Source organism: Ovis canadensis, chromosome 3 (genome assembly GCF_042477335.2).
Source record: "Ovis canadensis isolate MfBH-ARS-UI-01 breed Bighorn chromosome 3, ARS-UI_OviCan_v2, whole genome shotgun sequence".
Classification (NCBI taxonomy): domain Eukaryota; kingdom Metazoa; phylum Chordata; class Mammalia; order Artiodactyla; family Bovidae; genus Ovis; species Ovis canadensis.
The window spans coordinates 217,499,194-217,524,011 of NC_091247.1; the positions used below are offsets into that span (position 1 = coordinate 217,499,194).

At 46.8% G+C, this 24,818-nt stretch overlaps 1 long non-coding RNA gene across 2 annotated transcripts in view; it reads left to right on the plus strand.

Moving 5' to 3' along the window:
• The window catches only part of LOC138436032 (uncharacterized), a 27,765-nt gene extending 3,233 nt beyond the window's left edge, over window positions 1-24,532 (plus strand). Inside the window, exons 1-3 of one of the 2 annotated variants that reach the window (XR_011255317.1) lie at window positions 21,895-21,986; window positions 23,245-23,425; window positions 24,216-24,532. This is a non-coding gene — a long non-coding RNA (uncharacterized lncRNA). Of the gene's footprint in view, window positions 1-21,894; window positions 21,987-23,244; window positions 23,426-24,215 lie in introns of those variants that run through there. The other variant, XR_011255316.1, reaches the window with a different exon arrangement.
• The last annotated feature ends 286 nt before the right edge of the window (window positions 24,533-24,818 follow it).

Below are 24,818 nucleotides of genomic sequence, written 5' to 3' on the forward strand. Positions count from 1 at the left end.
GTGAAAGGGAACGCGGGGAGCGCGCAGAAAACCAGAGGTGCGAGCGATTAACTCCGGCCCCGGGGCCAGCCCCTTTCCACGAGGGTGGGGCGGAAGGGGTGGGTGGGTGGGTGGGTGGGTGGAGGGGGCTATCGCTTTAAAAGGGTGAGTAAGAGTTTGGGGCGCCGTCTCCCCTCCCTCTATTTGCATAGCCAATAGCTCTGGGTCTCCTGCTACTGCGCGCTGATTGTTACCGGGCAGATTACTTTTTTTTTTTTTTTTTAGTAGGACGCGTTCCCCGCTACATCAAAAGGAAGCCAAGGAAGGGAGGGCGGAGGGAGAGCGGGGATGGGGCGGGCGGGGGCTGGTGAGAGGCCGGGGCGCCCGCGACCTTATCAATAGCCGCAGGAATTAGGATCCTATCGACTGTACGTAAAGAAAGGGGAGGGAAGGGGGCGGGCGAGGAGAATGTCTAATTACGGTGGAAGCCATTAGCTTTCGGGAAGAAAAAAAAAAGCTCGCTGAAAAACCCAAGTTGCAAACTCAAAATGAAACAGCCCCGCGCGGCGGGTGACACCCGGGGCCCAGGAGCGTGTTCCTAGGAAAAGATCGGGTCCCTAACAATCGCCTATTGATTTCAGTCAACGTGGACTTCCCGACTCAGGCCTTGAATCACTCCGGATAAATACGTTAACTTACATTTTAAGACCCCATAAAAGACCTACTCAAACTTCAGTTCAGCCACCTTTGAGCGGATCAAAGAAAGCCTGCAGGAGTTGAGGGTGGAGTGGGCTGGGGGCAGTGGGGGCGAGAGAGGTATTTTTAAAGTATAAATCTGCCCCGACAGGCAAGGACAGAAGCCGGCCAGGGCCCCCAGCCTCTTGACATCACTTGATAACTAACGCAGCACGGTCTTTTCTCCACCTCCCTGCAAAGAAAGCATCCTGAGCTCGGGGTCCCCTGAAGAGGGGCAGCGGGGGGCGGAGGGGGGGTGGGGAAGAGGCGGGTGGTCGTCCTCCGGGCCTCGCCCACCCTGGGGAGAAAGCCTGGGTGGCAGGGCCTCAAGTCTCCGGAGCGAGCCGAGGGGCCCCCTCGCCCCTTCCCTCCCCCCAACCCCAAACCCGTCTGGCTTTACTGAGAAATTCCGGCGGGGAGCGGGGCCGGGGGCGGAGGGGAGGCGGTCGTGAAGGGGAGGGGCGCAGGCGGGTGCCCCTCTCCCAGCCGCCCTCTCCGTCCACCCCGATCCGCCAGTGCGGGCGCTCCCCGCGCGGCAGGCTCGCTCCTTCCAGTTCCCCGTTGACTTCCCCTTCTGATCACGGACTCTATCCGAACTGCAACCTCGCGGCGAATCCATCCCCCAGTGGTTCGGGCTCCGAGGCTCGGGGTGGGGCGTGCGAGGGTGCGGAGGTTGGCAGGAATGTCTCCGGGAGGCTTGGACTGGAAACTGAGTTTTCCCTTTTCGTCGCCACTCGGACCATGTGTTAAAACCTTAATTTTACTTGTTAAAAAGCACACCGTCTCGCACGCGGGAAAAGGAACGTTGCCTTCTGGGCAAACCTGCGCATTTTCTTTGAATGTAGACGTAGGTTTAGAGGGGAAAGAAAAAAAAAAAACCAAACTTGTGCTCTAGCTTTTAAGTCAAAACTGGTCACTGTTGGGGGCGGGGGGTAAGGAGAATGTTGGCTCTTCCTTATTCCTTTTCCATGCCTCAAGGGGAAAAAAAAATTCCTACCCTTCGAGGGATCAGTGATAACCTTTAGCGAACTTCAGTTTTATTGGACTTTTATTCCCTCCCGGGCCGGCTCACCACCTCTCGCGTTGTGCAGTTTCGGTTGGAAAGTGTACAAAACCCTGTAGGTGTAGGGTGTTTATAGGCACATTTCTGCAGGAACCTGCAACGCTGAGCACACTTACGCCCCAGCTCACCTGGCGGACGCCGCCCAGCCAGGTGATCCCGCCGTCGACGGGAAGCTGCGTCCTCAGAGGGGCGCTCAGGCGGGGTGGGGGGAGGGGAGGGGAGCTCGGGCTCAGGCCCTCCCCCCAGCCCTTACTGCCCCCCCTAGAGCAGAGCTGTGTCGGGGTTTTCCCATTTAGGGATGGACAGGCAGTCAAAACCGAAAACCCGACGGTGGCTTGAAAGTAGATGGCCGAGGGTCCGAGCCCCGGCTCCGGGCGCCCGGGGTACCAGGGAGGAACCGGACGGGGTGCAGAAGCAGCGGCTGGAGTGGGAGAGTGGGGGGTAGCAACGAGTTAGAAAAATGTGCACCAGGAGAGGGACAGGTCAGGAACTGGAGAGCACGGGGACAGAGGGTGAGTGGGTGGGGATGAGCCGTCGGGAGCCCCACCCCACCCCAGGCCAGGCCCAGGGACACCAGGTGCGAGGGCGCTTCCGGGACTGGGCACGGCTGCCCCCTGCCCGCGGCGGCTCCGGGGCGCCTGGACCCTGCGGGGACAGAGCCGGGCGGGGGCTTGCGCTCTCCAGCCGCCCTGGCGAGGTCCGAGCTCGAACCCGGGCTGCGTGCCTGGGGCGGCAGATGTGACAGGCATGGGTCTGGAACGCCTGCCGTCCGTTCGCCCACCTCACATCTTCCTCTTCTCCCTTGGAAAAAAAATAAAAAGTAAAGAGACCCGAACTTTCCCCCTCTTCCTGTCTGATTCAGCTGCTGGACACGCCTTACGCGGCCGAAAATAGCCCTGGAAATGTATTCGCTTTATAAAAAAAAGTGACTTTTCCACTAAGATTTGGGGCGGGGGGCGTCTGGCCCGCGGCGTCGGCGGGCCCGGCCTCCGGGAGGAAAAGGAACCGGCCGGCTCACTGCTTCGCCCTCCCCCACCCAGGCGCCCGGGAGGGGCCCGCTGGGCGGCGGAATCGCGCCTCCGCTGGAGGAGCCACCACGCGGCTTTTTCGCGGAATTTTGACGTCACCCACACGTGGGGGAAGGGGCTGGGAGAGCGAGAGGAAGCGGCGGGGGAGGGGGCGGGCGGCGGCGGCGGCGTGGCCGGCACCTCGCGAGGGGCGCTCCTGCCGCGCGCCCCCGGCCGCCGCGGTCGCTGGGACCCGCCGTGCGCGCCCGCCCGGAGCCGAGCGGCGACCGGCTCCCGGGCCCTCCCCCCGCCCCCGCGCCCCCGCGCCCCCGCATCTTCCACCCGGAGGAGCTGATTTTCAGCCTTTGGAAGCCGCGAGTTGCTCCTAGCTCCGGGAAAAGCTGATTTCTTTGGGTTGCGGTCCAGTTGCGCTCGTTGGCGACATCAGATTGAATATCGCGAGTGCTGGTCGCGACGCGCCGCCACCCGGCTGTCCTCCGCCTCTCCAGTGATGGAGACGTGGGTGTGCTTTCTGTTCCCCGGCAGGGAGTTCGGCACATATTTTGACACCAGGAGTTTTTCACGCGTGACTTTTCCTCCCTGCCACCCCCACCCCCGTCACCCGCCCCATCCACTACTTCAATACCGACTGGCTGATGCCCTGAAAATGACATGTGACATCTGCGTAAAAGCAGCTTGGGACGAATTTTACTGTGTTAGGAGCAAATCCAGCTACAACTATATACTTTTCAAAAGAGTTCACAAATCGATGGGTGAAAGTGTAGGGCGACTCCCCTCCCACCCGCTGGGTACCCCCATGATGTCCGAGCTCCGGGAGAACCTCCTAGACTCCCAGAGCTAAACACAGCAGCTGCAGAGTGAGCCCAAGTGCCTTCCTTTTCCCCTACATTTGGGCAAAGTCTTTAATCTTTCCGTTTGGGGGGGTGATATCTGAACTGTGCCATTCCTGAAACCCAGGGTGATAATGCTGCGTTTCTGCTGAAAGTTACAAGGAGTTTGTGGGAATTTTGGGGAGAAAAATAGTCAAACGTGAACTAGCTTTTAACCTCAGTGAGGTATAGAGACTGTTGCAGGAATCAGATGTAGAAAGCTAGGGGCTTCTTAGAAAATGTGGATTGGAGGTGGAATTATTTGTTTCAAATGTAAAGGAGAAGCTTTCTGTTTGAATAAGATATGAAGTGTGGAACTGTTTCTTTTTGAAGATGTCAGACTTTGGTTATGAACCTTCTTCCTTCGTTTGAACACATTCCCTCTATTTTTAACTCATTATTTCTTTCTTTTTCGTTTAATGGTTGTTGCTGTGACCCAAGAGACTTTGTTTTGTTTCTTCTGAGGGGAAAAAAGAGTTAAAATTAATAAAAAATGTCAATACTTGCTGCTGAAGGTCAGTCTGAGTGAACTGTATTTGAGTTCCTGCTTTTTGGTGCCTGATTTGATGGGTGCTTGGTTTGTATGTACAAAGGTAGAAAAATAGAATAAATTATTGAAGAAAAAAAAAGGGAAGGAGCCAAAGAAGTGTTTAAGAAACCAAAAAAGACAAATGTCTTTTAACTTTTTCTCCTGCTTCTCTTTAGACATTTACGTTCTGGGAGGTCAGAGTAAGCATTTTGTACATTTAAATCCTTAGTGAAATATCAAAACTACCCTTACCAGAAATTTTCTTGGAGCAATGGTCATTTTTATTTGTTTTATAAACACTTCAATTCTGCCCAAGTTCAAATGTTCATTTGCCTTGAAAATGTCCACTTTTCTAGTATGATTGAATATTCTTTCGATTTCGTGGCTTTCTTTGGCTGTGTATTAGCTACAACCAAATTGAAGCAATATAAAATATTTCTAACAAATAGTGCTTATTTCATATTTTATTTTTCAATTTTTAAACACAAGGATTGTAAACATTTGTTAGTCTACTTTATAGCATAGCTGTACAACACCCTGAATTCACATTCTGCAAACTTTAAAAAAAAAAACACACAACTAATTAATATAAACCGGAGACATAGTTTTCTTGTTGAGGTTTTAGGTTTGGGGTTTTTTTCCCTAGTAGCAAAATTCAGGAGGCAGATTGAAAATTTTTCAAAAATTATTTTCTTGGTGGTCTTTTGTTGGCATTTTTAATTTGAAATGTGGAATAGAGCATGTTTTAAGTTTTATAATCTTCAAAATGTACACCTCTGGAGAGAGATGTTCTTTCTATTTTGGGATTGACTTGAAAGCAAGCAGTTTGCAGAAGTATGCTGGACAATCCCAGCTAGGATGGATTTACACTCCTACTTAAGTTAGGGCATTTGTTCTTATATGAACTCGAAACAAAGTCTGTGCCTATGCATTATATAAACAACTTTGAAAAGCACAAATTCAGAGGACAGGGGTTCATGTGGAAGGTGAAATTAGAACAGAAAGTCCTAATTTATTTCTGCTGTTAGCCCTCTCCAGTCACGCTTTCATTGTGATTCCATCAGCTGTAAACCAAATAATTTTTCTTTGTGACATACACAGGTATGTTCTTTCAAGCCCTATTTAATAATGATGATGATAAAAATAAATAATAATCCACCTATCTCCTCTTCCAGTGAATGTGTGTGAGCCTGCACTTTAATTTTCTATAAAAATTGTGAGCATGTTGCAAAGAAATGCATCCCAAAGTTAGGTTTTTTTCCTGGGAAATAATAGCAAAAGCACTCGATTTTGTGCTTTTGAAAATAAAAAGTCACCAAAATTTAGTAGTCATGTTGCTTAAGAGGTGGGGGGGAAAGGCACTGGATTAAAAATGAACAGGAAAAATCCTTTGCTTAATTTACAAATCCTTTCCTTCATCGTGCCCACGTATGTTTCCATTTTTGAGAGCAGCCAGGCAGTCCGTTAGGTAAATGCATCAGGACCTAAAGTCTTTTCCGGTGTCTAGGAAGATGTGCTAAAGTGAATGGTATGGTTTACAAGATGGTTTCGGATGAAATGTCTTACATCTGGCATCTCACAGGCACCAATTATTTCAGGATAATGAAATATGATTTTAAAGAAATATTTTGAGAGAGAGGGGACTCTAGCTCACGCATCACATGTGGGCAGGCCATTTTGTGTGTGGGGTCTTCCTAAAATCTATTAAACACAAGAAATTTAGTTGTTTCACATAGCAGCCCATGAACTCCCTTTTGTATAATTTCAATAAACTGGTAAATAGCCTTTTTTTTTTTACCCCCTACTTCTGAACATATATTCTTGTGATGTTTCTCTCTTTTTTAAATAAAATGGCAGACCTAATTATAAATTTCCCTAGCAGAATATAGACTAGGGCTTCAATTTACTTGCCTTTATACAAGGAGAGTTCAGATAATTACTCTTTGTAGTGTGATTACCAGCAATTTTATGTCATCTAGCAAATGATTTAAGTTAAGTCGGTAATCGAACTCCAGTGAAATCTGCTGCACTTGGGATGAAAACCATACTTTACCTTGAGAAATCGAGGTCTGACCCTCCATTGAGACACTTAAAGCTTTACGTTGGCTGTCTGTGTGTTTCACTCAGTGGAGCTCTTTAAGAAACCTGGCTCTCTGCTATAGATTAGATGTAGTCTTGCTTAGAAACAGGGGAACGGATGATGGACCCTCATGACATTTTGGCCGGTCATAGAATATGCCTTCTGTGTCTGCGAGTCTGCAGTTGAAATTCTATATAGTATTCATCAAGGTTATTCATGCTGAGCGATCACATATGTGTTAAACTGATAACATCGCAGGTCTGTGCACAAGTACAGCAGAGCATGTCGGAGGGCACGCTTCAGATTTGTAAGACAGAATTTAAGTGGTTTTAATGAAGGAGTCAGATATGCAGAGGTTTCTATGCTTAGGAAATTGCCTTTTGTGTTTTATTGTTTCATTTATTTGATACAAACTGAGTCCTTACCAGGGGTCAAACAATGTGCTAGAAATCAGGGATGTGGAGGGTATGAAGACTGGACACTGAATGAATGTTTTGTAAGATTTGCATGGAGAAAAAAGTATTGGATAACATAGTCCCTGTCCTTAACAAGCCCATTGTCTAGGGATCAAGCCTGGGAAAGAATTAACATCCCATACATGAACGCTTTAAGAAAGTAATAAAACCTAGAACAGAAGGCATAGAATGAGATGCTGTGTCTTACCTACCTTATGCCACCCACCTTAAGGCAGGGGCGTGGAGATTTATATTTTCTTTAAAATTCAGTCTACACAAGTACTTATTCCTTGGACTGCATAGTGTTTTAAAATTATTTTTCTTAAGTTATTCTTGAGCTGTGTTCTTAATTTGATAATACTCTATTGGAACTTGTTGGTTGGATATATGGGTTACGTGTCTGGGGTTTGATCAGTCCTTTTAAAGCACCCAGACTCCTTTCTTGGTCCATCGGTCTGCAAGCAGTCCTTTCTTGGAGTAGCTGCTTTTCCCAGACCATCTGTTTCTCGTCTCCATGAGCCTTCCCTGAATCAGAGTATTGATTAGCTTTTCACTCCTTTGGTTAGGGAAGTTGAGGTCAAAAGTAGATCATGTATTAATACTCATCCTGATTCATCCAGATGTTGAGAGAGCAGAGTGTAGACCTCTTATTATGAGCGCCGATGTCTCCTAAAATGCATAAAGGAAACATCTGTCCTTGGCACCATGTTGGTGAGATGGCACCAGCCTAGAAGTCAGAATTCTCATCTTCTGGTTCCAGCAGTGTAACCTGGGGATAGCTTAAGTGCTTCCATTTCTGATGTTCCTTTCTCATCTACAAAACTAGCTGGCTGGTGTAAAGGATCATGAAGTTCCCTTTCAGCCCTAAATTTCTCAAGTTCCTGTGGCTTTATCATCATCATCATCAAAATAGGAATTATATCTTACAGCGTCTTTTATGTATTTTATGTTTAACATTAAAAAAATCTTAAATTGTGAATTTGGATGGATGTATTCTCACTCCCTAGGTATCTGGGAGATATTAACTCCTCATAGATTGAAATCTTTTATTTACTTTTTATTTCTTAAAGAAATATTTGTTTCTATTTATTTGGCTGTTCTGGGTCTTCTTTGCAGCACAAGAACTCTTAGTTTCAGCATGTGGGATCTAGTTCCCTGACCAGGGATTGAACCCAGGACCCCTAGCACTGAGAGTGCAGAGTCTTAGCCACTGGACCTCCAGGGAAGTCCCTTGAAAGCTTTTAAATTCAGTACATTACATAGGCGAGCATTTGCTATGTGTTGTTAGCTGATGAAAAGACTACTTTCATTGGCCCAAGTCAACAGAAGAAGATGGCAGCCTTTAAACTTCACGGAGTGTAAAAATATATGGAATATAGGAGTGTTCTGGTGCTTAAGAAAATTCCAGCACAAAATTTAAACTCACCTAGTGTGTACTCCTGCATCCCGAACACAGCCCCATCACAGCATGTGTGGATGTAGAGTTTCGACTGGATCCTCACTCACAGACCCTTCTTTAGGTAGCCTGACTAAGTGACCGCTTAGAGCCTTGTGGGCCTCTTTTCAGCAAGGCTTATTCCGAACTCGATGGAACTCCCAGGGCATCAAGTGACTCCTTTGATTTCCAGCATTGCAGTCTTTAGACTGGACATTCCTCCTTGCATCCTAACAGCTAAGAGTAAGCAAGGAGAGCTTTCTGCTCTGTCCCACTTTTCATTGCTTTGAACATGTGAGAAATGTCATTCACTGAGCAAAATCCACTTAATGTAGGTTATTTACCATATAAAATTATGTATTTTTTAGACTATTTCCTTCTTAAAAGTGTGGCTACTGGGGAACTTCCCTCTGGCAGTCCAGTGATTAAGATACTGTCTATCAGTGCAGGGGTGCAGGTTCAGTCCCTGGTTGGGGAGCTAAGATTCCACACAATACTGTAACAAATTCAATTAAGACTTGGTCTTAATTGAAATGGTCCACAACAACAAAAGTCTTTAAAAAAAAAAAAAAAAAAGCCTGGCTGCTGAGAAGGAAAAATTTGTGGTCCTGATGCTGGCTAAGACTGAAGGCAAAAGGAGAAGAGGGCAGCAAAGGATGAGATGGCTAGAAAGCATCACTGACTCAATGGACATGAATCTGAACAAACTCCAGGAGACAGTGAAGGACAGGGAAGCCTGGGTGCTGCAGTCCATAGGGTTGCAAAGAGTCAGACACGACTTAGCAACTGAGCAACAAACAACAACAATAAGCAGTTACCTTTGGGAGAGTTTCTGGACGGTTCTATATCATTTTAAGGTATTTTTAAATTAACTAATTAATTAATTTGGTTAACTGTGCCACAGAGCATGCAGGATCCTAATTCCCCAACCAGGGATCAAACTCATGCCCCCTGCCATGGAATCGCACAGTCTCAACCACTGGCCAGCCAGGGAAGTCCCCTGTAGTTTTTTTAAACATGGTGTATGGTGTCATGAAGAAAGCACTAGGCTTGGGGTTATGAGAGGTGAGGTCAAGTCCCCATAATATAGTGGGGTGTCTCTACCCACTGTTTACACCACTATGGGTCAGTTACTCAGTGGCTTCTGCCAACATGGTTTAATCTCAAACAAGTCAGTTCTAAACATCCTGTTACTTCATCCTCAGAGAGACATGTACTCAGAGATAATCCTCCAACCTTCATAATCTTCCAACTTGTGCAAGGGACAAAGGAGAACACATTTACACAATCATAAAAGTGGAGAGATCCTTACATATCAAATCCACTGTTTACCAAAGTGAGGTAGTTGGTACATGGAGGAGCATTTTGTATTTAAATGCTTTGAGGTTTATTTTAATGAGTAGCAGAAAAAAAAAGCAACATATAGAACTCATAGTTACACAAATACTATAGTGGTATTTAAGTTTTAAAAAAGGATCCATTTTTTAAAAAATTAAGTTGAAGTAGTGATATAGAGATACAGTTTTTAAAAATCAGGAAAGTTGTATGCAAATTATTAAAATTTAGGAAACACACTCCAATTCTTCCTTAGAAAACTGAGGGAAAGCGTCTCGCATCTATAATCTCGCAGCCCCTCGGTGGTAGTCTAGGACTAAAATAGCACACTTCACTTCTGAAATTAAAGAAGTTAAGTCTTTGGATTAACTTTTCATTTAAACTGTATCGTTACAATTTACCCATTCTGCTTGTTTCTTCCTCAGTATTTTACTGTGACTCACAGATGGGTTGTGTTTTCTGAATGGCTTTAGATACTTCTTACTGTCCATTTCTGTTTTAATGATTTTCCCTACCTTTAACTTTTGGGCCAGGTGCCTTGCTTTTTTACCAGACCACTACTGCCTGTTACTTTTGCCTATCTAAGTAGGTTTTCCTTTTGTCCTGTCGCCCTTCCAAACTTATCTGCTTTTTTAAGGGTAGAGAAATGTCACTATTTGACTTATCTATCAGTTTTCTGAAATAGCTTCTTTCTCAAGGGTTTGTCATTATCTGACCTGACTCAGAGCTTGCTCGGTGAACAAGCTTATCCTCAGGGTGTTTGCCCAAAACAATCAGCGGTAATTGTTTAATATTTCAACCACCTGAGATGGTGCTACCCACTGGAGCTAACAAGAGGCTGGCTGAGAAAAGGAAAAGGAAATGCTGGAAAATGTGCTGTCCACATGGGCTTTGAGCAGTTCTGACATATTCTTGGGAATCTAGAAAGTCGCACTGCGTGTGCATGGCTTTCCATGTACACAGGCATGACCTGAGAAAGCCCTAATTACTCGCCACCAGCCGACCTTGAGCCTCTGTGCAAACAGAAAGTGAGAGTTAAGAGCTAAAAACTGTCTACTACTTGCTGAAGGCAGAATCTCCCAACACACACACCGGGTCTCTTGGTAAAGCTAAGAGACGTTGGTTCAGGGCATTTGTTGATAGGCTTATAATGCTTAAAGATGTAATGTGCGTGACAATAATAGCAGAAAGGAGTGAGAGGGAATAGTGTTGTAATAGAGTAAATTTTTTTACAAACTATTGAACTTTAAGTTGGTATTAATGCATTGTTTTAATTGTAATCCCCAGGACACCTACCAAGAAAAAAAAAATTTTTTTTAAGGAAGTAAAACAGGAGAATTTAAGTGGCACACTTAATAGTATTATTCAAGACAAAAGAATCTAGCAATGGAAAATAGAAGAACAAAAAAGACATAATATATACAGAAAACAAATAACAAAATGACAGATGTCCGTTCTAATTTAGTAATTACATTAGGCATAAATGAACTAAACAGCTCCGTCGAAGGAAGTGGTTGGCAGAATAAAAGAAAACATGATCCAACTATATGCCATCTGCAAGAGACACACTTTAGATGGAAAGACATAAATTTAAAGCAGAAAGATGAAAAAATATGTCTCATGCAAACACTAACCAAAAGAGAGCTAAGGTGGCTATTACCAACACTAGACAAAATAGACTTTAGGACAAAAGCTGCTGCTAGGGACGCAAAGAACAGCTGATAGAAGGGTTAGTTCATCTGGAAGATGTAATGATTATACACCTTATGCGGCCCTAATAAATGAGCCCGCGAGTATATGAACATAATCTTGTTTTGTATTGAGCAAGAATCTGTTACCAACGCGTTTACTCTGTGTGCTTATTTCTGCCTCTGGAGCCTCACAAAGGAAGTCTAACCCCTATGTGACCAGAGCGTTCTCCAAATATATGAAGCCAACTCTCGTGTCCCCTCCCACTTTCAATTTCTGTGTGACCTTTGCCTTATACAATTTTTCCCTAGAACTCAGTCATGATCTCGTATAAAGATATCCATTGCAATGTGAAGAGCAGAACCTACTTCCATAACATTTCAGAGTTGAAAGGAAACCGAGTTTATTTTTTTCCCCCAAATCTCTAATTTGACAGATGAGTCAACTGGGGCTCAGCTGGATAGGTCACTGAGCTGGTTAATGGCAGATCGACATCCATAATCTTGGCTTCCAAACTCCTTGTCTGGCGCTTGTTCCTATATTTTCTTTCTATGATAGCTTTCCCCCACTTTGGGTACTAAGGAGGGTTGCTGGCTTTGGGTGAAAGAGACTAACCCCTCACTTTAGCGATACCTGGCATCCTGCATCTTGAATTTGCCACAGAAGAAAAAAGCTAAGAAGAATGGAAGGCACTGCACTGGGCATTAAGAGATATGGATTCTCATCTTTTTTTGGTCACTAACCAATTTCTGATCCCTTGGATAAGTCACTTCAAAACATAATGAGAAATACTATTAATATCTATTGAGCACCCACCGTTTACCAGGCACCGTGCTAGGCACTTTGCCTACAAACCTCGATATGTGTTCAGATGTGTTTCTTTCGTATGTATAAGATAATCGGATTGTACCAAATGTTGTCCGTTGTCCCATCAAGGTCCAGAATTGTGTGGCTGTAAGGAGCTGTCTATTAGGATATCCTTATAGCTCCTGAGGGTTCATCTTGATCCCCTTCCTTCCTGTTTCCTGTTTCCCTGATGGCTTAGACTGTAAAGAATCTGCCTGCAATGTGGGAAGACCTCGGTTCGAAGCCTGGGTTGGGAAGATCCCCTGGAAAAGGGAGTGGCTACCCACTTCAGTATTCTTGCCTGGGAAATACCATGCAAAGAGGAGCCTGGTGGGCTACAGTCCATGGGATGTGAAAGAGTTGGACAAAACTGAGCAACTAACACTTTCACTTTCCTGTTTCCTAGCTGGCAGTGGTGGGGTTGCTATAGAATAATTGCTTTAGACTTGTCTCTACAGCAAGCCCATGAGTTGTGACATGGTACTTTGCCCTCCCAAGAGACTTTCCATTTTACGATTTGGCTGGACTCTTACTGGTTCCTTTCAGGGTTTCCGGGACTGTATTCTTTGCTCTCTTCTTTTTTAAAAATTTTATTTATGTGTTCATTTTTGGCTGTGCTGGGTCTTTGTTGCTGGGTGTGGGCTTTCTCTAGTTGTGCTGAGCAGGGGCAACTCTAGTTGCGGTGTGTGGCCTGCTTCTGCGGCGGTTTCTCTTGTTGTGGAGCAGTCTCTAGAGCACGTGGGCTTCAGTAGCTGTGAACCACCGGCTTAGCTGCCTCACAGCATGGGGAATCTTCCCAAACTAGGGATCAAACCGTGTCCCCTGCGCTGGCAGGCGGATTCTTAACCACTGGACCACCAAGGACGTCCCCCTTCTCTCTTGAGCTTCTCCCCATAGGTCTTTGATTTACCTGTAGGCTCAGAGAGTCAAAAGCAAAGTGTTAGTCGCTCAGTCACCTCCGACTCTTTGCAACCTCATGGACTGTAGCCCGCCAGGCTCCTCTGCCCGTGGGATTCTCCAGGCAAGAATACTGGAGCGGGCTGCCATTCCCTTCTCCAGGGGATCTTCAGAGGAGTCAAATAATTTTTAAAAGTTCACTCAGCTTGTATATAGATGGCAGACAGCAGCTGTCTGACCCAACTGCCTCTGTTATTCCTGGTATAACAGGATTCTTATCTCTGAAAGTTCACTGGATCTGATTTTCCCGCCTTTGCTTAAGACCTAGCTCAAGCCCTCCCTTCTCTACCAACTGAGCCTAGCCAGCAGTCATTCCTCTCAGTTTACCCAACAAGTGTCTGCAGTGCCCATCAGGCACCACCCTGGGGCTTGTGTTTTGGGAGACTCTAGGGCTTAGTGGTTATGAATGTGGGGCCTGGAGTCAGAAAGCCAAAGTAGGAATCCTGGCACTGCTGCTCCTGAGCTGTGCAACCTTGCGAAAACTACTTAACCTCTCTGGGCTGGGTTTTGCCACTATAAACTAGAGAGGCTACTAGTACTTACCTCCTAGGGTTGTTATGAAGATAAATGTGAATCCATTCCATCACCCTATCTAGGGGTAATCCCTGATTGGCCCAAGCCAACTGACATAATCCCGTCCTTCTTGCCGGAGGGATTGAGTTGGCCTTGGGTCCATGAGCTTGACTAGGCCAGCGCAACCTTCGGGACTGCAATTTGACAACATGGTCTCAGATGTGAGGTCTAGAATTGCTAGAGTCAGGTTTTTGTTTTTTTTTTTAAAACTAGCAGGAAGCCAGACTGAGAACAAAACTAACAGAGGGAGCAGGGCAGAGCTGAGAAAAACCAAAAAGAGATGGAGCTAGAAGTCAGATCAAGCATCTCCTGAAGTCCCTCCGACCCCCGGAACTTTCCATTGCAACTGAAAATACCTAATCGATACTTATTTGTTGTTGTTGAGTCGCTAAGTCGTGTCGGACTCTTTGTGACCCCCACGGACTACACCACACCAGGCTCCTCTGTCCTCCACTGTCCCCCGGACACTCGTGTCCATTGAGTCAGTTATTCTAACAGTCTCATCCTCATTATTATTGCCTTCCCATGTATATACGATGTTTTGTTATTAGATTGAGATGTCCCTTGGAGCAGAGACTAACTTGCTCAGCTCTCTGTTGCCACACCCCCTAGCACGGTTTTGTCACACATCATCTGTGCTTCATGCCACAGTCCTCACTGCCCCTGGGTATCTCTGGACTTTGAATATGTTCGAGGCAGAGAGAGAAGATGGCCAGAGTCCCAGGTAGAATGGTCCCCTGCTGGTTCTTCATCATCTTACTGTGCTAAGATAGTAGGAAAGTAAAATACCTCATAGATCAGCTAAACCTTATTGAGAACAAGACATTGAACAGAGAATCATCTTTTTTTTTTTTTTTCTCGGTTACTGATGGTTACTATTACCATGCCCTGTTTTGTACAGATGAGAAAAACAGGCTTACAGAGTTTACTCAACTTGTGCTGGACACGCAGCTTCTACATATCGTGATTTAGGGACCCGCACCCAAATGACTGCATTCTTGTCTCTAAGTTCTCCCTCTACTTCACAGAAAATGAAACTAGCAGTCACAGACAGTGCTTTCTGGGTGTGGCTTACCAGGAAAGATGATGGACCCATGCTGAAAAATCAGTGTTGTATTGACATCAAGAGTTTAGTAAATAGGCACTTCCCTGGTGGTCCAGTGGTTAAGACTCCACGCTTCCAATGTGGGGACATGGGCTCTCTCCCTGGTTGAGGAAGATCCCACATGCCGCGTGGCACACCCAAAAAGTAAAAATCAAAACAAAGCAACAATAAGCAAAACCACTAAAACCTTTAAAAAGATTAGTAAATAAAGGTACATCCACTTCAAATAAATGTTTCAGTTCAGTTCAGTTGTTCAATCGTGTCTGACTCTTTGCAACCCCATGAATCGCAGCACACCAGGGCTCCCTGTCCATCACCAACTCCCAGAGTTCACTCAGACTCACGTCCGTCGAGTCCGAGATGCCATCCAGCCACCTCATCCTCTGTCATCCCCTTCTCCTCCTGCCCCCAATCCCTCCCAGCATCAGGGTCTTTTCCAATGAGTCAGCTCTTCGTATCAGGTGACCAAAGTATTGGAGTTTCAGTTTCAGCATCAGTCCTTCCAGTGAACACCCAGGACTGATCTCCTTTAGAATGGACTGGTTGGATCTCCTTGCAGTCCAAGGGACTCTCAAGAGTCTTCTCCAACACCACAGTTCAAAAGCATCAGTTCTTCGGTGCTCAGCCTTCTTTATAGTCCAACTCACGCATCCATACATGACCACTGGAAAAACCATAGCCTTGACTAGATAGACTTTTGTTGGCAAAGTAATGTCTCTGCTTTTGAATATGCTCTCTAGGTTGGTCATAACTTTCTTTCCAAGGAGTAAGCGTCTTTTAATTTCTTGGCTGCAGTCACCATCTGCAGTGATTTCGGAGCCCCCCAAAATAAAGTCTGACACTGTTTCCACTGTTCCCCCATAATAAATGTTTAGGTATGTATAATTCATTTTTAAATGATATCTCATTTTCCTGACATCTTTAGATAACCCAATACCTTCCCAATCACAGCAGAGAGATTTTTCTTTTTTCTTTTTCCAAGCATTGAAATTGTGAAAACCCTAACTAGGATCACGCCAAACATACTGTCCTGCAGCTTTATTTTTTTCAGTGAACAGTTGGTATGGATCTGCTCCATTCATTGCAAGTGCAAAAGGTTTTTTAATAGTCGCTCAGTCACGTCCAACTCTTTGCAACACCATGGACTGAAGCTCTCCAGGCTCCTCTGTCCATGGGATTTCCAGGCAAGAGTACTGGAATGGGTTGCCATTCCCTTCTGCAGGGGGATCTTCCCAACCCAGGGATCAAACCATCGTCTCCTGCATTCACAGTTAGAATGTATCATAATTTAATCATTTCCTACAATTAATGGACGTGTGGGTGACTTCCCGAACCACTCTTTTTTGCTATTATAAATGATGTGCCATCATTGTGCTTTGTTTCTTTGTGCATTTCAGTGTCCGTGGGAGGAGAAAAGTCTTGAGACCTTAATGCTGCAACCTCAAAAGTGGTCCCAGATAGAAAACGAACATCTTGAAGTCCCTATTTTCAACAATTCCACAGTCTGTAGAGAACAAATGTGTTCACACATGACTTTCCCTTTAATATAAGAGCAAGGGAAATACTTTGGCCACCTCATGGGATGAGTTGATTCACTGGAAAAGACTCTGATGCTGGGAGGGATTGGGGGCAGGAGGAGAAGGGGACGACAGAGGATGAGGTGGCTGGATGGCATCACCGACTCGATGGACTTGAGTTTGAGTGAACTCTGGGAGTTGGTGATGGACAGGGAGGCCTGGAGTGCTGCAATTCATGGGGTCGCAAAGAGTCGGACACAACTGAGCGACTGAACTGACTGACTGACTGAAGGGAGATAAGGATCCCCTCAGTGTTACAGGAGTACAGGAAGAAGGAGATTGAGGGGCTCTGTTGAGTGAATAGCCAGGAAGGCTGCATGGAGGAGGTGGCATTTGAGTACAGCTGCAGAGGATGGGAAGGCCCTGATGCTTGGTCTGCCCATCTTCCTATCGTGGCCTGGCAATGTGTCTGTCATTTAGTTGGATTCTTTTTTAGGCCATTTGGTTGGATGACTAATGGTGAAGATGGATGGGGAGGATGCTTTGAGCAGAGGGGACATAGCCCTGGATCTAAAGTGAAGAAGTGTCCTGTTTCTCAGAGGGCCAAGAACTGGCTGCTGCGGCCAGGGCACTCAGCACAGGCCGCCTCTGAACAGCACGGGGATAGAAGGCTGTGGCGGGGGACAGGGTGTGGGAGTGGACTAAGAGACACCCAGGAGGCATTTTGATGAGTCTGGAAAATGATTTTTCTTTAATATGCATGCTGCAGGTCGGGCAGAAAGAGTAAGGCCAGAGCAGCCATCTGATGGGATGATGGGAGCCAGACAGATGGGTCAAAGTTCTTTATTTTATTATTACTATTATTTTTTTTAAACAACTGATTATCGATTTATGAAAAAAGGTTGATTTACATGAGTTCCCAATCCTGAACCCCCCTTCCACCTCTCTCCGCATATCATCTCTCTGGGTCATCCCAGTGCACCAGCCCCAAGCATCCTGTATCCTGTATCGAACCTAGACTTGCGATTCATTTCTTACATGATAGTATACATGTTTCAATGCCATTCTCCCAAATCATCCCACCCTCTCCCTCTCCCACAGAGTCCAAAAGTCTGTTCTATACATCTGTGTCTCTTTTGCTGTCTTGCACACAAGGTTATCGTTACCATCTTTCTAAATTCCATATATATGTGTTAGTATACTGTATTGGTGTTTTTCTTTCTGGCTTACTTCACTCTGTATAATCGGCTCCAGTTTCATCCACCTCATTAGAATGGATTCAAATGCCCTTTTAATGCCTGAGTAATACTCCATTGTGTATATGTACCACAGCTTTCTTATCCATTCGTCTGCTGATGGACATCTAGGTTGCTTCCATGTCCTGGCTATTATAAACAGTGCTGCGATGAACATTGGGGTACACGTGTCTCTTTCTATTCTGGTTTCCTTCGTGTGTATGCCCAGCAGTGGGATTGCTGGGTCATAAGGCAGCTCTATTTCCAGTTTTTTAAGGAATCTCCACACTGTTCTCCATAGTGGCTGTACTAGTTTGCATTCCCACTCAACGTTCTTTATACATGACCCCAAGCCCCAAGGTTTCCTGAGTCTGTTACTATGATGCCTCTCTGCTTCACTGTGTCTCTGCTTTGAATTCAAGTGAAATCGCCTTGTGGAAGACAAACTGCAAAGTTTTAGGGGGGAAAAGCCCCCCACCAACATTTAGCTGCTAATGGGTCTGTATCCTTAAAAATTCCCTCTGTGCTTCATGAATTTCAACATGTAGTTTATCTCTTTTGCTCCGTAAAACACGAGATGCGACTTTAATGGCCTAACCCCAAAAAGATAACCGCACAGCCATCAAACATTCAGCAGCATTCCAAATAACCTTTTGCTGCAGCCTGCCTTCTACGGGGCCGTGTGGATGTCAGACGCACAGAACCGGAGTCACGCTGACATAGCTGGCATGCCTGGACCGCAGTGGAATCTCGGGGGTACCAATCACAGGCCAGAGAGAAGCCATTGGCTAGAGGAAACAATGCCAGCGTGTTCACATCTCTACAGAAGGAGCGGTGTTGATGGTGACGGGATTGACAATTGCAGCCAGAGGGGGACCGTGACCCCGGGGCAGGATGAACACACACGTCAGCGGTGCTGGCACGAGGCAGAAGCCTTCTGGGGCTCAGGTCACGGCCCCATCCTTCTTCTCCTGATCCCCAACTGGAACAGTTAAGAAGACAGCAGATATGCCCTAAAAATACTTCCTGCCTGGAATGCTCTTCTCTCTTCAGGAGTTTGAGAAATCCAGAATGGATAATAATGAGCCAAATTCATTCAGCGCTTATATCTACCAGACAGTGTGTTGGGCGTTTAACAAATAATTCATTTACTTCTCCTTACTCCGTGGTTGGTAGAGTCTGCCTGAATGCAGGAGACACAAGAGACAGGTTCGATCCCTGGGTTGGAAAGGTCCCCTGGAGGAGAAAATAACAGCCCACTCCAGTATTCTTGCCTGGAAAATCCCATGGACAGAGGAGCTTGGCAGGCCACAGTCCCTGCGGTCACAAAGACTCTGATACAACTGAACAACTGAGCATGTACTCAGTGGTGAGGGGTGTGTGTGTGTGTGTGTGTGTGTCCAACTTTTGCAACCACATGGACTGTTGCCTCCCATGTTCTTCTGTTCATCAGATTCTCCAGGCAAAAATAACTGGAGTGGGTTGCCATCCCCTTCTCCACGGGATCTTCCCTACCCAGGGATCGAACCCTGATCTCCTGCATTGCAGGCAGATTCCTTGCCATCTGGGCCACCAGGGAAGCCTATGATGAGGTACTTTGCATAATCCCCACTTTAGGAAGGAGGGAACTGAGGCTAGGAAGGAGTAAGAAATTTACCCAAATTCCATAACCAGTAACTGGCAGAGTTGTGCACTTGAACCCAGTCTTTCAAAAGCAAAGCCCAAGCTCCTGACCCTGGCACCCAAAGCCACGTGGCAAGTCCACACATTCTGTGGCACCCATGAAAGCCACCCTCCCTGATGGAGGAGGTCTGTGTATTTATCGGGTGGAGAAAAATCCTTCAAGGGCTTCTTTTTCCTCCCCTGGGTTCCTGGGGGTCAAGCAGGCATGCTTCAATATGCTGTTGCTTGAACCCTGGTTTATTTCAGGACCCCTGGGTCAGCCTGGCAAGGGGTGCCATGGAGGGGGCCACTTCTGGGGTGAGGGGTGAGTTACAGACATTTTACATCTCTCTTGAGTTTGGTCATCGCGCTTCTATCCCTTGATCAGCCTTTCTTTTTTTCTTCCTTTCAAGATTCTTCTTCTTGGGACTTCCCTGGCGGTCCGGTGGTTAAGACTTCACCGTCCAGTGCAGGGGTGTGAGTTTGATCCCTGGTCAGGGGGCTAAGATCCCACGTGCCTCGGGGCCAAAAAACCAAAATATAAGACAGAAGCAATATTGTAACACATTCAACAAAGACTTTAGAAATGGTCCATATAAGAAATACTAAAGGAAAAAGGTTCTTTTTTTTTTTTAATGCTATAAACTTTAATGTAACTTCAGTTCAGTTCAGTCGCTCAGTTGTGTCCGATTCTTTGCAACCCCATGAATTGCAGCACGCCAGGCCTCCCTGTCCATCACCAACTCCCGGAGTTCACTCAGACTCACGTCCATCGAGTCTGTGATGTCATCCGGCCATCTCATCCTGTCATCCCCTTCTCCTCCTGCCCCAAATCCCTCCCAGCATCAGAGTCTTTTCCAATGAGTCAACTCTTCCCATGAGGTGGCCAAAGTACTGGAGGTTCAGCTTTAGCATCATTCCTTCCAAAGAAATCCCTGGGCTGATCTCCTTCAGAATGGACTGGTTGGATTTCCTTGCAGTCTAAGGGACTCTCAAGAGTCTTCTCCAACACCACAGTTCAAAAGCATCAATTCTTCAGCGCTCAGCCTTCTTCATAGTCCAACTCTTACAACCATACATGACCACAGGAAAAACCATAGCCTTGACTAGACGGACATGCCAATTACGGTGCTACCTCACTAACACAGACCCTTTAGCAGGCAGCATCTCCTATGGTTGTCCAGCACTTTAGGGAAGTAGGTGCTATGGTTATTCCTACTGTAAGAAGATGAAGAAACTGGAGCTCAGAGAGGTTAAATGGTGTCTCCAGGAGGCCTGATGCAGTCTCCCACCCTGTTAACCACCATCCCAACCAGACCCCACACTAACAGGGCCCTCACTCTGCACAAGGCACCATTCCATGCTTCCTTTATAGTGACCCCTCCAGCTCTCACTACCGCGCCATGTAGGGGCACTGTTATCCCCTTTTCACAGATGGGGAAACCGAGGCTCGGAATGCGCATGTCACTTGCCCAGGCTCACCCTGCTGGTGAGTGGTGGGGTGTGTGTTTCACTCCTGAGGTCTTGTGATGCAATAGGAAGATGTTCCTCTGTTTGGGTTTTGTTTCTCCCTGGAAATCTCCTGCGAGGGAGGGCCCAGGGTGGGATGCCAGGGTTCTGAGAATAGAGTCTCTGAGCTGAGCTGGGACGGGGTGCCAGGGACAGCCGCATCTCTGCAGCTCCGGAGATGGGGAGGGCGGAGGGGAGGGTGATGAGACAGCAGCCACAAGCCTGGGGTTGCGCCAGGGAAGGCCTCAGAGCCCACTGGTGGGTTGGCACCCCCGAGCTGGGCTGAGCGCCAAGTGTGGCTTCGAGGGGACCAGACGAACATGGTCCTTGGAAGAAGAGAAAGCCAGCGGGGTGGGCTGGCATGACCTCAGCCTTCAGATCTGAGAAGGGCTGTTCTGTGGATGAGGGGATGTAGGAAGAGGCTCTCCCAAGAGCCAAGCAAGAAAAAGTAGGTTTCTGTTTGGGCAGCAGCAGTGGGATTTCAGGGAGCAAGAGAGACATCCCCGACGGTGTACAATGCCTGACTGTGACAGAGGGTGGCGGTGGGACCTCACCCAGCGAAGTGGCCTCTAGACAGAGGAGATGGGCCACCCCAAAGCTGGCCTCTTCGTTGTCTCTGCCTCTAACCTTCTGAAACCCCATCCATTCTTTCAGGCCTCGGTTCCACTGCCACCTCCTCCATGGAGCCCTTCCTGACTGACCAGCACCCGCACACCCATAGAATTCACAGTTCTGTTCTGAGGGTACAAAGCCTAGGTTCTCTGAGGTCCAGGCCAGTCCACACTCCTTGAGGGCAGGGGTCCCCAGAGGGCTGAGGTTCAGACCAGGTGATAAAAGCCTCAGACACTCTGGAAGCCAGCCCAGTCAGTCCAGGGACCTGTCTCCCCATTAACCCCATTCTTATGGCAAACATACCCTCCCTAGTGTCCATCTGGCCTTGGGCATTGGAGTTCTTGCTGGTGCGATGTCTCCTGGCCATAGCAGCTTCTTACACTAACGCACCTCTCAGATGTTCGCAAGACACTTACAGAATACTTGGCATGAACCAGGCACCATTTCCAGGGATTAGCTGGTTTAATCCTCCCAACAACCCTACAAGTCTGTGTTACTATTACTGGCGCATTACATAATAGGGACTGGAGGCCCCAGTCCTCGGCAGCTAAGGACCCAGCTGGTACTGGATGGACCACAGTGTTGAAACCCCGGGCAGGTGTCAGAATCTGGGATTTGTCTCCGTCTTGTTCTCAACAAGACATTTTCAAGGACGTTCTTGTTCCTCTGTATCTCCTGTAGCACTTAGCAAATGTCCCTGCAGAGTAGTTGCTCAAGAAACATCGGCTTACTGATTGTTCCAAGACTCTTCTGGTCTGCTTTTCCAGTGATCTGTGAGTTTGGGTGCTTTTTATTTTTATTTGTTTTGGCCATGCTGTGTGATTTGTGCTCACTCTTAGCAATATAGCCTGGAGTCCTAACCACTGGACCACCAGGGAATTCCTGAGTTCAGATGCTTTTGAGAGGACAAAATAGTATTGAGTCCTTGCTGGACAAAAGCCAGGCACTTCTTGGGAGAAGTGAGAGACTTCCATGCATTTTATTCCAAGTCTTCAGGGTAACTGTGACACACACACACTATATACATGTATTTGGTCTTTGTCCCCAGTTCCCAACCCATAGCTTCTTATTTCCTTGGAATTTCCCAAGCGATAGGTGTGTCTTTTGTTCTCATGAGGCCACTCTCGGGGGGAGGGGGGTCCCTAGAGAACTTCAGGATGGGGCTAGTCACCAAAGAGACCAAGGTTAGAGGGTTGGAACTTTGGGTCCCATCCCCCCTCCTCCTGATGGGGAGAAGGCTGGGGATTGAGTTCATCACCCTTGGCCGATGACTTAATCAACCACGCCTGGGAAGGCAATGCAACCCAGCTCCATGGGGACAGAAGGTTCCATGCTTGGGACCCTTCCAGACCACACCCTCTGTACATCTTCATCTGGTTGTCTGTTTGGATCCTTTATCATATCTTTTATATACGTGCTAAATCACTTCAGTGGTGTCTGACTCTTTGCGACCCCCTGGCTCCTCTGTCCATGGGGTTCTCCGCGCGGGAATTCTGGAGTGGGTTGCCATGCCCTCCTGCAGGAGAGCTTCCCCATTCAGGGATCAAACTCAAATCTCTTAAGTCTCCTGCATTGGCAGTTGGGTTCTTTACCACTAGCGCCACCTGGGAAGCCCAGTATGGTTTATTAATAAACCAGTAATAGTGTGTAACTGGTTCCTGAGTTCTGTGAGCTGTTCTAGCAATGATCAAACCCCAAGAGGAGGCTGTGAGAACCACTGAATTTATGGCCAGTTGGTCAGGAGTCCAGATGGCACTTGAGCTGGGCAAGTCTTGCTGGCTGAGCTCTTCACTTCAGGGTCTGTGCTAAGACCCTGTGGTCCCTGTCAGAACTGAATTGACTTGTCGGACCCCCAGTTGGCATCAGGAGAGTTGGTTGGCGTGGGGGTAAAGCCTGCATATTTGGGGTCACAGTGAATGAACGCAGTCCGTCATGGCAGAGAAAAATGGGAAGACAGCCCACGTCAGTTGACTGATGGACTCAGCCAAACCAGAACATTGTGTTAATTGCTCTCCTGTCCTCCGCTTGTAGGAGGGTGAAACTGGCTCCTATGAGGATGGATGTTGGGCTTCACTCACCTTCCAGAAGATGCCCGGCAGACTGGACTTGATCTCTACCCGCTCTGCCTACATCTCCAGTCCGGGGCAGTCAGACCTGATGCTCGGCGGTGACCTGAAATGAGAAGAAACCTCTCGCCAAGCTCACCAAGAAGGTAGTATTTGTTCCTCCGTGGTGGTTAAGCTAGGAAAGCAGACGCCTGGCTTTGAGTGCTTTGTTTTGTTTTTGTAATGAGATTTGAAACCTAAAGGATTTTTTTTTTCAGATTATCCGTAAGCTCTTAGAAATGAAGTTTGGAAGGACTTATCCAGACTCTGTAGGTGTTGGTCAATGGACCTTAACACACAGATCGAAAAGCCAGGAGGAAATTGAGGCAGAAGGCACACCCTTCACCAAAATATTTGTTATACTGACCCAGACACTTTCCCGTGGTGATTCTTTAAATTGAGAGCTTTGCGGATACATTGTAAATGGCTTCGTTCACTTGAAAGTGAGATTCATGTGTTCCATTCAGAGAGCCTGGTGAAGTGTAATTGATTTTGAAATCCTCGAAGAGCGTAGCATGTTCAAGCTGAAAGGAGCATTTCAGGCTCCTGTCCCCCGTTTACAGGAGAAATGACACAGCAGCCCGAGATGTGGAGGGATGGTGGCTGCACAAAGCTTTGTCCTCTGCAGGCCATCCAGTTTCCAGCACCCGCCCGAAACTGGGTACCTTCTTTGCATCCCAGCTACCTGACTGTCCCGGTTAGGACTCTCTACATGGTCCTCAGCTGCCCTCATGGATGCTTAATCGTTGATCCCCTTCTGGAATTGTTTTTGGTATTGTTTTTATGGAAAGTTTTCAGACATAAAGGTAGAGAATACAATATAAATAACTCCCATGTGCCCTCACCCAGCTTCTACAATTATTAACATATGGCCAACCTTCTTTTATCTATACCCAGCTCCAGATTCCACTCCGGCAATGAAGATTTTTAAAGCAAATCCAAACATCGTGTGATATCATCTGTAAACACTCCACGTGCACCCATGGAAGAACTCTGTCATATGTACATACTTACAAATCTGGAATACAACGATTATAACTAATGAAATGAACAGTAACTCAGTATCCAATTTTCCCCACTGTTTTCCTGTCACTCTTTAGTGATGGATCTGTTAGAGTAAGGATGCAGTGGAAATTTGGGTCCCAGTACTCCTTCAAAGTTCTTGCATGAGGTTGTTTGTTGAACAAGAGGAAATAAATTACATAATAAAGACATGCACTCTGTCCTAAGTCGCTTTAGTCATGTCTGACCCTGTTGACTACAGCCTGCCAGGTTCCTCTGTTTGTGGGATTCTCCAGGCAAGAATACTGGAGTGGGTTGCTATGCCCTCCTGCAGGGGATCTCCCCATCCTAGGGATCAAACCCACGTCTCTTATATCTCCTGCATTGACAGGCGGGTTCTTTACCACTATCGCCACCTGGGAAGCCCTTAATAAAGATACTTTGTCATAATGATAGATCACAGTTACCTACGCCTTTAATTGCAGCCCACGCCAGTGT